Source organism: Pteropus alecto, unplaced genomic scaffold (assembly GCF_000325575.1).
Source record: "Pteropus alecto unplaced genomic scaffold, ASM32557v1 scaffold73, whole genome shotgun sequence".
In the NCBI taxonomy this organism is placed as follows: domain Eukaryota; kingdom Metazoa; phylum Chordata; class Mammalia; order Chiroptera; family Pteropodidae; genus Pteropus; species Pteropus alecto.
This window is the reverse complement of record NW_006436284.1, coordinates 398,760-411,361: the sequence shown is the minus strand read 5'-3', so window position 1 is coordinate 411,361 and position 12,602 is coordinate 398,760.

Below are 12,602 nucleotides of genomic sequence, written 5' to 3'. Positions count from 1 at the left end.
GTGGAAAGAACTGCTTGTCAGATGTTGGTTTTTCTCAGCCACAGCCTCACATGCAGCGGTATCATCTTCAAATTAGGAAAGACAGTTTGATTCTTTAACTATCCAGGCATGAGGGAAACTAATGAAGGAAAATGCCCTATGTTGACAAGTTAATGTCTCAGCAGGGAAGACCAATTAGGAAATGTGTCATTTAAGGTGCTGCCTATACTTTCAGAATCAACTCAATGTTTTTGTTTGAACTGACATCTTGAGGTGATAGATAAATGCTGAAGCTCTGGAGTCAAACAGAACTGGGTTTGAATACTAGCTCCATCGTTCACTGACTACCTAATATTTCCTCAATGCTAGAATGGAGATGATAATAATGGCTATTTTGTGGAGTTGTAGTGAGGATTAAATGTGATATTTCAGGTAGAATTCCTACCATCGCACCCAGCGCAGAGTAACTCTGGGTTAAATACTTACTGTCTTGTGGCTCTGGATGTCCATCAAAGAAATTACCATATTTTCACTTGACATCTCCTATTTGAGAGCAAAGGACATATGCCCTGTCAATTACATCACATGTTGACAACTGTGAATTGGGGTACAGGGGTTCATATACACTAAAAATAGAACTGTAAATGAAAACTGGGACTCATGAATTTATGATTCTTCCCAGATGTGGACACAGCCTTTCTTCAGCTTTTATATATCTACTCGAAAGTTTGGCCTTCTATGGTTTTTTTTACATCCATATTGCCACATTTTTGAAAAGAAAAAAAGAATGTTTATTTTGAATGATTTCTTCCTCATATACTCTTCTTCCTTGCTATGATATTGGCCAAACATCATGGCAACCTTCAGACATCCATCAGCAACAGAAGTTCACTGGGAGAAGTATGCTATCAGTCACTGTGATCACTGAATATCAGCAACTATATCACAGGAACAAAACCATCTCTTCCTAAAATTTGGAAGAAGCTAAGCTGTCCCAAACACCACATATTAGAATATAAATGCTTCTACTAAATTTTAAGAGACGGTTTGCTCCCTAAAGAAATACTTGGTAAAATATTTCAGTTTCATAGATAGAGACAGAGTACTAATAAAATACAAAAATACAAAATAAGAAGAAGAGGAAGAAGAAGGAGGAGGAGGAAGAGGAAGAGAAAAAAAAAAAAAAAAAAAAGAAAAGGAGGAGGAGGAGGAGGAGGAGGAGGAGGAGGAGGAGAAGGTGGTGGGAGGAGGAAAGAAGCATGAACTTAAAGTGATATTTCCCGTGATTGTTTTGTGACTAACAATGAATCAGTCTACTAACAATGTATCAGTCTACGTTAGTAATGGAAACATAATAAGGAATGACATGAAAGTTAACATTTTTGAGGGCTTACTATGTGCCAGACACTATTTTAATTCTTTTACATATATTGTCACAACAATTTTATGAGATGGAAACTATGGCACCCACATTTTGCAAGATAAGAAAAAGGAAGTTTAGAGAGGTAAAGTATCAAGATCACACAGCTAGTAAATAGCAGATCTGGGGTTTAAGCTCAAGCAGTATGAATCCAGAGACTTCCCTCTTAACTTTCAAACTTTAATCCCTCTGAATAAAAGTAAAGGAATATTATTTATTAGACACTATTTAAATCTATACAACCTGTTTCATAAAATAATGTTACGAAATAAAATGATGCTCTCATTATATAACAATTTAAATAGTTTTGCTTCCAAAGATTACTGTTGTGTTTTAAGGAGAATAAAGAGAATTTTTTAATTCACTAAGCTTGGACAGTTAGTCTATAAAACATTCAGAATTTGTTGACTGTAATGATCTTAATGAGTATTTTTTTCTTCCAAGGGTTTAACATTTTTACCAGAAAGGAAGATGAAATTTTCTTTAAGTAGTCTAACAATGACAAAGAACTCTCTTAGATTTTTCTGGTTTTTCTACTTTATTCTATTTAACTCACAAATTTCCTTTGTTTCCCCTTAAATGAATAAACCATAAATTCAATCTTTTTTCTAATTGGCTCACAAGCACCACCTAGTGAAGAAATGGAATGATTACAGAACGATTCTGACTGGTGATCACAATTTAATCTATACTAAATAAAGCCTAAATGTGCACATTTTACTTATCATTGTTCTAAAACAGAATGCAACTGTTACATGAAGTTAAGAATATTGTTTATTTTGAGTTCTGTTATTGTTTTGAATTTTTTTAAATCAGCTTGCTTTCCATTTCCGCCTCCCATTGGCCTTTCTATTACCAATGACTATGGTTTCTCAGATAGAATTTTAAGTGGCACATTTCACTATACCAATATCCCAGGGTGGTTTTTTAAGTTTGGTTTTCTATATTAGCCCAAACTCTGCTTTCTTCCTCCTCCTTTTCATTTATCATACTAAAAAAAAAAAAAGAAAAAAAAATTAACATATTCACCTAATCATTTATCAAGGACAATCTCTGCCCTCAAGAGGCTCACAGTCCAGTAGATGCAGACTTTAAGGAAATAAAGTATTACAGGTGTTATGACAGAGCCTACTATAGAGTAGAATTAATTATAACTAGAAGGGTTGGAAAGAGTTGGTTACATTTTGCAATTTCATCAGAGGGCAAGGAGTACATCTTTTTCTACGGTAGGAGCTCTCCTAGTCAACCTTCATTCAACCAACTCACCACATTAACTGACGCTCTCCATTACAGCTATAAAATATACTGACTCATGCCCTCTGCACAATAAATACTTAGGACTAGAAGGTTACCCTAAAACACTCATGAACTTCTGTTCCTACTAGCTGAGTAGAATACTTAACAAGAGGCAATTGGGTTTTGTTCCTAACTACATTTATGCCAGTTTTAGCTGTAGTTACACAATATTAATCAATCAATTTAAGTAAATACTGTATCGATAGATCAAACATGTTCAAAATTCATGTCAAATTAGGTGAGAGTGAAACAAGTACAAAGGACTGGAGAGGACTTATACAAACCTGGAAGGACGCTGATTCAGATCTGTTTGAAGATGTTTTTAGATTCTTGCTCTAATTTTTTTAAAACCTGGAAATCTTAGCTGATGCTTATGGGTATGTTTTATGCAAGAAAGACAATGCACAGCATTCCTCAAATTTCAGACTTTAAGAGGAAGTAAATAAAAGATGATAAAAGAATGCATTATCTAGAACAGTATTTAAAAGTGGCATAGAGGTAAAAGAATGGTGCCAACGAAAGCAAAGGTACAAAATGAGCTCAAGATTGTGGGGGAAAATAACAATAAGCTGGGCTCTGTAAATTGTATTTAGAGAATAATAAGAGCATAAAAGGTACAAGTCTATGGTAAACATCGCCATAATAACAAGGATTAGAAAGTTGATTTCCTTAAGTCCTGTTTTTTTTTCCTTCTTGTTCCAGTGAATCTTAGCTGGAAAGGGTAGAAGAGAGGACTTAATAAAGAACTTTCTAACACCTCTAAAATGTGCCCAAATGAGATTATTTCCAAGTATATATTATTTCCAAGTATATCTCCAGAACATGCCTTGAGATTGCTGAATCTGTTGTCAGTCATCTTTGAAGAATCAAGACCAGCAGAAAACGTGCTGAGATTGATAGTGGGCAAATACATTCCTGACCTTCCAAAAATGGCAAGAAGTAGATATTGTAAATGGTGGACTAGAAATATACTGATCATCCTCAACTACATTCTGAACCAACTATTAAAATCTGAGGCTACAATCATTTAAAAAGGGAAGAGTGTTGAGCGAGAATTATAATTAGTTCATAAGAAACAAGTCCTACCAAAACTAAGTCATTTGTTTTTATATGTTTATGTAGTCAGTTTCTTCTTTCTTTGTATTTTCAGAAGACATTTGACAAAGCTTGTAAAGACATCCCTCTGAGCAAAAAATGAAGAAATGTGAAAAATAGATTCATTGCTGTTTGTACCTAAATTGTCCTGATTAGCAGATCAAAGTCAGCCTTAGAGAATAGTCTGTGGCATGTATTGTATTGTCCAGTTTCATCCTAAGCCCTACAAAACAAGGTTGTTATTTTGTCCTCATGAATTCAATGAAAAAATGATGCCATATTTGCAGGTGGCAGTTAGAAGGACTGGTCAACCCATTGAATGGCAGACTCAAGATCTTGATTCCAAAAGATAGAACATGGTCCCAAATGAGTCAAGGTTAAAAAAAAAAAAAAAAAAAAACTAAAGAATGCAAATGGAACAGAAATTAATTATTAGCATGTGTGAAAAAGAGTTAAGAGTCTTAGTTAAATCCAATATTTTAAAAAATAGTATCAAAAAGGAAATGTACTCATAGACTATTAATTACAGTAGTAGTACCCTAGAGAGGACACATTTTATAGTGGCTGGTCAGTGGTGTCAAATGTTACAGAGATGTCCAAGAAAATGAGTTCTGAGATTTATATCTGGTGATAAGGAGGCCACTGTTGACTTTCAAGAGGATGGCTTCAGCTACACAATTAGGATAGGATCCAACAACAACAGTTTTTGAGGAATATAGAGAGTGTGAGCAGAAATAAACTACCCATTTGAGAGCTTTGATTGGTAAAGGAAAGAAAATAGCTTTTTAGTAGAGATGATAAACTAATATAGAATTAATGTTAATTTCTTTTGTTTTAAAAAACTGATAATTTTATGCAATTGAGAGCAAAAATGAAACTATAATTAAAACTCAAGAGCTGTATTTTAGTGCCTTGGATTATTATCCAATTTCAGTTGTGTTCTGCCTCTAATAATCAATAAGTTTTTGTGTTTTATTTTACTTTTACATTTATTATATAAATTAGCATATTAGAAAGACTGTCTCTGGGTTAATACAGAGAAACTAGAATATAGTTTAACAGAATTATTGGGCTAGGAAAAAGGAGAGAGGAGTCTAAAACTGAGCAACTGCAGACGGAAAGACAATTTTCTGCAAAAACTCGATCAGCTCTAATATAAAGAAGCAAACTCTGCAGGGAACATGGACCAGCATGGGACAAAGAAGGTCAGAAGATGATGAAGAGCCCAGATAATAACAAAGAGAAGGACCATAAATAAAGGCAGGATGAAGACACTGCCCAAACCAGACTGGACTACAAGCTTCATAACTATCTAGGAGAGGAGGAATGGTAGTTAACACCAGAACCATCATGCGATTTTGTAGTTGAATGATTTGTAGCTCATTGTGTGGATCTGAATGCTTAAGTACATAATAAGGTCTACAGCTACACCATTAAAAAAGAAACAAAGAAAGAAAAGGAAAACTCAAGACCAGCCTGTACTTAAAAATGAGTAATTTGTCCTAGGAGTGAAGCACATGATCTCTATGGCACCACACCAAAATGACAGATTCTGTATTTCTAAAAGGTGAAGAAATCTTTCGGAAAAACTAACTCTGCCAAACACATGCATGAAGTTAAGCAAATGTCAAATTTGTACATTAAGCTGTACTTCTTTGCTTCTTTGTTTAGCAACCTGAAGAGTTTACAAATTACAAGTAGTTCCCAACTACCAAGAAGTTGTTTTCTAAAAGTTAGTGGCAAATCATTTCTGTGACAGCATAGTATTGTGGTTCAGAGTGGAGCAAGTCCACCCAGGTTCAAATCCTGACTCCACCACCTACTTAATTCATTGGACTCTGACTTCCACAACTATAAAATAGGATACCTATTGAAAGTATTGTTCCGTTGTGATTAATGAGTTATTATATTGAAAGTTTTTAGAATCATGCCTGACTTATAGATAGGATTCAACAAATGTTTACTATTATTATAATTAATGCACATACAAGAGCAGGAACACAGTAAGTAGTTTCTAGAACAGGAAAATCAAGGGGACTGTAGTTATGGGAAAGGACAAGAGAGAAATGTGTCACTAGGGATTAGATAAGTGTCTATACCATTCCATATAAATGAAAGGAAACTTCTCTCTAGGTTATATCTCCCAAAGCAAGTAGCAAAACACATTTTTAAACTTTTGTGACCATAGAACCCATTTTTCTCTTATCTGCCATTAGCACCACATTTTGGGAAATGCTTCTCCAGGTCAATTACTTCCCACATATTCTAAATTGAAGAACAAATAGTAGTTATCCGTAAAGAAACAAAAGTAGTGGCTTTGACTCATAACCTTCAGAGAATTATAAAATTGCTATTCATAATTTGAATATTGATTAAAATATGATTGCTATGCTTGCTCAACCCATTCAAAGTTAGAATAGCAATGTTAAAATAAAACAAATATCCAACACATCCTTTTCTCTGCTCATTTTAGTAAACCCACTATAAATAATTTTTCTATTTAAGTTATTATAGATGTTAATAAAGATAAATCTGAGAACTGTAATGTTTATTAAAGTATTATAGTATTATAGGTCTTTCTTAATAAATCTAAAATTGTTTAATTATAAAGAAAGGGAAGCTTTTAACTATTATTGAATGAAAAAACAGGAATAATATTTATGGCAGCCCAGTGATATTTTGGCAATGCATGCTAGTATTCATGTTAGCTCTTACTAGTTTTCTTGCTTCTGGGAATGTTTGTCTCCATGGGTTCAAATGCTTTCTAAGGCTTTCTAAGGGAGCCCACATTGCTTTAATAAGTCTTAGTTTCAGCATAGCTTCCTTAGCTTTAATTTCCCTTCTTTAAATGTCTCATAGAGCTTTTAGAATGCCATGTACCTGTTTTCTTGCCCACAATAGTAATAAAACACGTAGCCCAGGCACAAAACTTTCTGACGTAAGAAAGCAAGTGAGAATTTAATTGTTCAGAATCTCAGTTCATTTATTCATTCATTTAGTATTAAGCACATTCCATGTGTCAGAGTATACACTAAGTATTTAGAATACTATAATGAACAAAAATAGATAAGATCTCTATCCCAATGTTGCTTATAGTCCCAGGGGTTATAAATGATTATATATAAAAATAGGTTGAAATGAAGTTGCTTTAAAGAAGAGATATTTGGTTCTATGAGCGCCTGTAATAGAAGATTGACTTAATCAGGGCATCTGGGGAAACTTCAAGAAAGTATTAATGAAGTCAAGAGCTGAAAGAACAGCAGTAGTAAATTAGATGATAAAATAGGGGGAAAGCCTAGCAAGTAAACACATGGGCAAGGGCTTCTGACAAGCAAGGGCCTGGTACCCATCCCAGTCAGTTAGCCATTTTCTTGGAGAGCAAACAAACTAATCCTGGCTTACTGGTGAGTGACCAAAAATAAATGTGTCCAGGGATAGTTGCATGTTCATTCTTGAAGACGGAAGTTCTTAGCTTTTTGGGGAGGTGTGGGGGAGATTATTATTTAAATAATGCTGAAGTTTCAGTTAGTAAGACAGGCTGATATGGAAGATATTCTAGAGTAAGCAGGGTTTCCAGTGTCTCCCAACTCATGTTGCCTAGAAGAATGACCATCCATGCTTCCATGGGAAAAGGGTAAGTGGAGACAATGGGAAGAATAAGGACTCTAAGAAAGGGGTAAAAAGAGAAATAGTCAGAACTAAATTATACCTAGTTGTTTAAAAAAAAAAAGTTTGTTATTAATACTCTGTCATAGCTTGTTTCAGTCTTCCATTGCTGTGTAACAACCCACCCCTAAACAATAGGTTATTTCTCAGAATTCTGTTAGTTAGAAATTTTGGAAAGGTTAAGCTGGTGGTTCTCCTACTGCACAAATGTTGCTCGCGTAGCTGCCTTTAGCTGGTAGGTCCAAGACAAGCTCTAATCTAACAAGACTCTCCCCAGATTGCCTCTCATGATTCAGACCAAGTTTCTTTGTAGCATGACAACAGACTCCCAAGGCGGATTTTTTCAAAAGGGCTTGGCACAAGCATTAATCAAGCCTCAGGCTGCATGTCACATGCTAACACCCCTCTGGACAAAGCAAATCACATGATCAAGCCCAGAGTCAAAGATGGATTGAGTCACGTATGCAAATACAAGTACTCTTGGAATTTCTAAAAATTGTGTAAGTCTTTCTCTGTATATGTTCATATACTGTTGCCAAATCATCATTAAAAATATCTAGCCTCCTTTTGTCATATCTGCACACATCCTCCACACACACACCCCACTCCCTGCCACAAAGAAGCTAAATTTTACAAGTGTTTTCAAGTTCCTCATGTCGTTAAATTGTGCTCTTAAGATAAAGCAATCATTTATATAAGAATCACCAACTGAATCCATCATTCAATTCCTTTGTAAAAGGTGGTGAAATGTGAGTCACCGAATTTTACAATTTGATAGGAGAAATTATTAAGACATTTAATAATTTGAAATTATTAAGACATTTGAGCACCTGTGATTTCAATGACATGCCATCCCAATTCCTTAAGGCCACTAATAACCACAAATCGGCTATGTTAGAATTCATGATGTGTTATAAGGGAGTTGTTACCAGTTACAGTGCAATCAAGGAAGCAGAACCACTACAAGTGATAGAGAAAAAGACTTTCTAGGAATTCAACTTTACACAGGGGTGGATGCTGCGATGAAGGCTATGAAAGGCTATGGGCTATGTTTCTGGTGGTGGGTATGAAGTGACTATAGGTGTGCAGGGCTGACAACTGGACATGAAGTAGCGGAGAGCGAAGACAAACTGCAACCTTTGTCTCTCACACTGAACCACACAGGTAATCTACAGAGGCTGGTGTCTTTCACCATGAAGCTGCACATGTGCCTTGCCCAGATGTCAAGATGCTGAAAATAGATCCAGCAGGAGCAAGAGGAGCTGGGGTCCCAGCTAGAGTCTCAGCTAGTATGCAGGGCAATAAGTGGCCCTGGAGACCAGTCACAGTGTGCACAAAGATTCAGCAGTGCCTGAGACTCGAACAAACCCTCAGAGTGAAATGGCTGCCGCTTCACTTCATCTTCCAAATCTCACTCAATTTCTCTTAGGGCTAACTGAAAATCAGACAAGGAAGGAAATTCTGAGAAACACACTTCCATTTTAGCTTAAGATGACACAAACTACAATAACTATGCTCATCATCCATCAAAAACAGGGTTGCTTCTGACCTAACAGACTGATCTTCTGAGATCATCCCAGAAGATAGAGAAACTACTACTACTGAATTGCCACTGCCCGGTTTCAATTGCCTCAATATTTTCTTGGAAACGTGAGCCTTCTATAATGCAAAGAACAGAGTTCCTCCTTCACTCATGCTCTGACAAAAATGAGGTAAGGAAAATACTAGAAACGGGGTTTTGTTTTTCTTTTTGTTTTGTTTTGTTGTTTTGTTTGTTTGTTTTTGTTTGGCTTTTGCTTGAGAGCAGCATAGGGAAAGGAAGATTAGTCAGTACTAAAATCGACAAATGACTATTGAGAGGCATTTTAAAAAATGTGACTATTCCAAGAGTCATGACCCCAAGCCTGCTCTTCACAATCACATAAAAATGGTAGTACCATAGCAAAATAATTTTATTTAAAACATTAATAACTGTTAATTAAAAATCAATACTGTTACATATTTGAAGAGAATTGCTTCCTTTGCAATTTCTTGATTCAGTAAATTTTCACATGCTTTCTCCTCCATTTAAATGCCTGTTTTTTCCTTGGCTTATTAACCATCTCTCATTCATCTTCCAGAGCCCTTCTCAGCAAAAGCTCCCTAGAATTTCTCACTCTTACCCCAGGCAACAATAACCAATCTCTTCTATGAGCTACCTCCACAATTTGCAAATCATTTGCTTTTTTTATTTATATCACATTATAATTTTATTGTCTTTATATGCATTCCATATTACACTGCAAGGGATCATGTCACATATATCTGTTACCTGGCACAACACGTGACTGGTAATTAATTAATAATAAATGGTTGGGCTTGTCATTGCCACTTGATCACATATTTTATAGATGGGAGAGCAAACCATGTCAATGGTGGAGGGAACAGCATTTAAAATATTTCAAATAGAAGCAATTTCTTACATCACGTTATAATCTAGAAAATGCCACTTACTGCTACCATTAGCCGTTTTTATGGCTTCTTCTCTTTTGATTTGCAACTCCTCACTCCACGTCCCTTTCAAAAATCTCATACTAGTGGTCTCTGATTTGCCGCCCCTTTAACATCCCTTACCTCCATTTGAAATTTTTAAAAAATTACCATCATTCGCATTTCGTCCATCTCATGAGTGCTCCTTTGGTCCTTCTCTTTCCAGAGGCTTTCCCCCAACACATTGTGGGAAGCGAGGGTTCCCCCAAACTCAGCAGTGGCCACCTCACTCTTTTCCCCTTGACAAGGCCCTCTCATCCCATAGGCTCATTCATTGGTAGTACCTATTATGCTAAGCTCTACCTTATTGCCCCATGTTCTCCCTTGTGTTTATGTAATGGCATGAAAATATTAAATCATGACTGTTTTAAACTTGTTTTCTTATTTTATTTTGCTCAACTTTCTTTCTTTCTTTGAGGAAAACAAATATTATTCCAGAGGAGCAAAAAAGCTTATGCATAACCATGACATTTATTGAAATGACCATCCACTTGTAATTTAAAAAAGAAATATAATTAATTGGCAGAAGTTATGGTTCTTGTTCCATAGGCCACAGGGCAATTATGGGAAGATTGTAATGTTTCTGTATTCCAATTTCTCCAGTGAAAATTACTATTAATAACATACAGAAATCACTATTTTAAAAAAATTGCATTAGTACAAAAAAATTAGATGGGCTGCAAATACTAACTTGTGTTCTTATAAAGACAATAATTATCAAAAGAGTTGTGTTTTGACCTTTCTGTCTTTGTTTCAGATGTGTTCCAACTATGAATGAGTGGTTCTTTTCAATTTTTGGCTATAGATTTAATACCAAAGCACTACTGATACACTAGTAGAAACTAAATGATAGAGCATTTTATATTCCTCACAGGATAGAGGGACCTTCCCCAGAACAACTCAATGTCCCACTAAATTTTTAAAAATACAGATATCTTATGCAATTCAGTCTCAGGAGAATAATTAAATGACTTCTTAAAATGCCTTTGCTTGAAGCATTTGGATCAAGTCCATTTCAAAACAGTTAAATAATAGAGCACCTACTACATTCTTTGTAAAAATAACATTAATATTCCATTTTCACACAAAAGCTTTAAAAAGTTTCTCTGCAAATATAAATTGTGGTAATAGGATAAATTTGTCCAAATATGTTGAGATTATCATACCCTCCGCCTTGTGAATTTCTTCCTTCCCATTCCATATTGTTTTAAACATTTTAACTTTTTAAAATTTCACTTAGACCAAAGAAGAATTAGAGAATGTCAACGTGCAAAGATATTAATAACTAAGATGAGATAGGACAACGTACATCTCAGAGGACGCCAGACTGGACACATGAAGACCAAGGACCCGACCCACTCCAAACCTTGATGCTGTGTCATTCACTTTGTTCTCCACCCCTTTGCTTCTGAGCGAAGATGTGTTCCCAGGAGTAGGAGGAGGAGAAGGAAACACCTTTAATTAAGGTCATTTCCAACACCATTAAAAAAAGGGAGCTTGAGAGAAGAGTTAAGTTCAGTTATAGAAAATAAAGTCATATTTTGGCACATCTGAGTTTGTGGCCTGGGACATGAAAGTTCACAGCAAAAAGCTTTGGCCTGACTGGCTGTCAGGTGGGAAGGTGTCAGATGTCAAAGCAGGTATGGAGGTTGAGCTGGTATAGTCCTGGAAAGCAAAACCCAGAAGGATAGAAGATCTGCTGCAAAGCCTCCTCTTTCTGCTCCTAAGTAGAAGGCATCCTCAGGATTTAGGCATTTGTGTATGAGACAAAAATGGCAGCAGGTGCTTAAAGAGAGAATGGTAGAAGGACAAACCATGACTGGACAAACACAGCTTTTGTAGTGTTATATACAAACAGCAGGCTCTTGTTTCCTCTATGATGGTGTTAACTTTTCTGTAGTCTGTAAGTAGTTGGCACCTTCTTGCTAAAATTTTAACTGGGTTAAAAATATGTATATTTAATTAGTTTAGTGTGATATGGTTCTTCCCTTTCATAAATGGCATCCTTTTTTTTTTAGCTATATCTAATAGACATCAACTAAGTGGTTCAGTGGACCTTGCTTTCAGCCAGATCTGAGTTTGTTCCACTCTGCCACTTTCTAATATGAGAGGCACTAAAAATCCACAGGATACATGGAAAAAATGTTATTTAGCACAAAATGAGTCCTCATTAACTAGTAGCTACTCTTACTATTACCCACTCATTGAGCTACTAAAATGAGGGCAGAGTCTTTCCATCTAGAACTTTTAAAAAGCTAAGATAAACTTGCAGATAATGAGTACTGAATGTGGAGTCAATGTGGAACACACATAATACAGTCTCCTCCCTCTTCCCTGCACGGCAATATATTTATTAAAATGCCTATATGCTTATTTTATCAAAAGGTGATACACTCTGAAGTAACACCTTCATAGTGATGCCATTATAGAACTACTCATCTTGGGCTCATCACTAAAATCCACTCTTCGGTGCTCCTTGTACAGACAGTATTCAGGATAATGTATTAGAGCAAGGACCAAAGCTAGCACAGGTACTCTGAAATTCTTACGTGTACAGAATCTTCATAATATTTTCTGTTACAGTCTTTGAATGTTCTATTAGTCTCATTTACAGTAA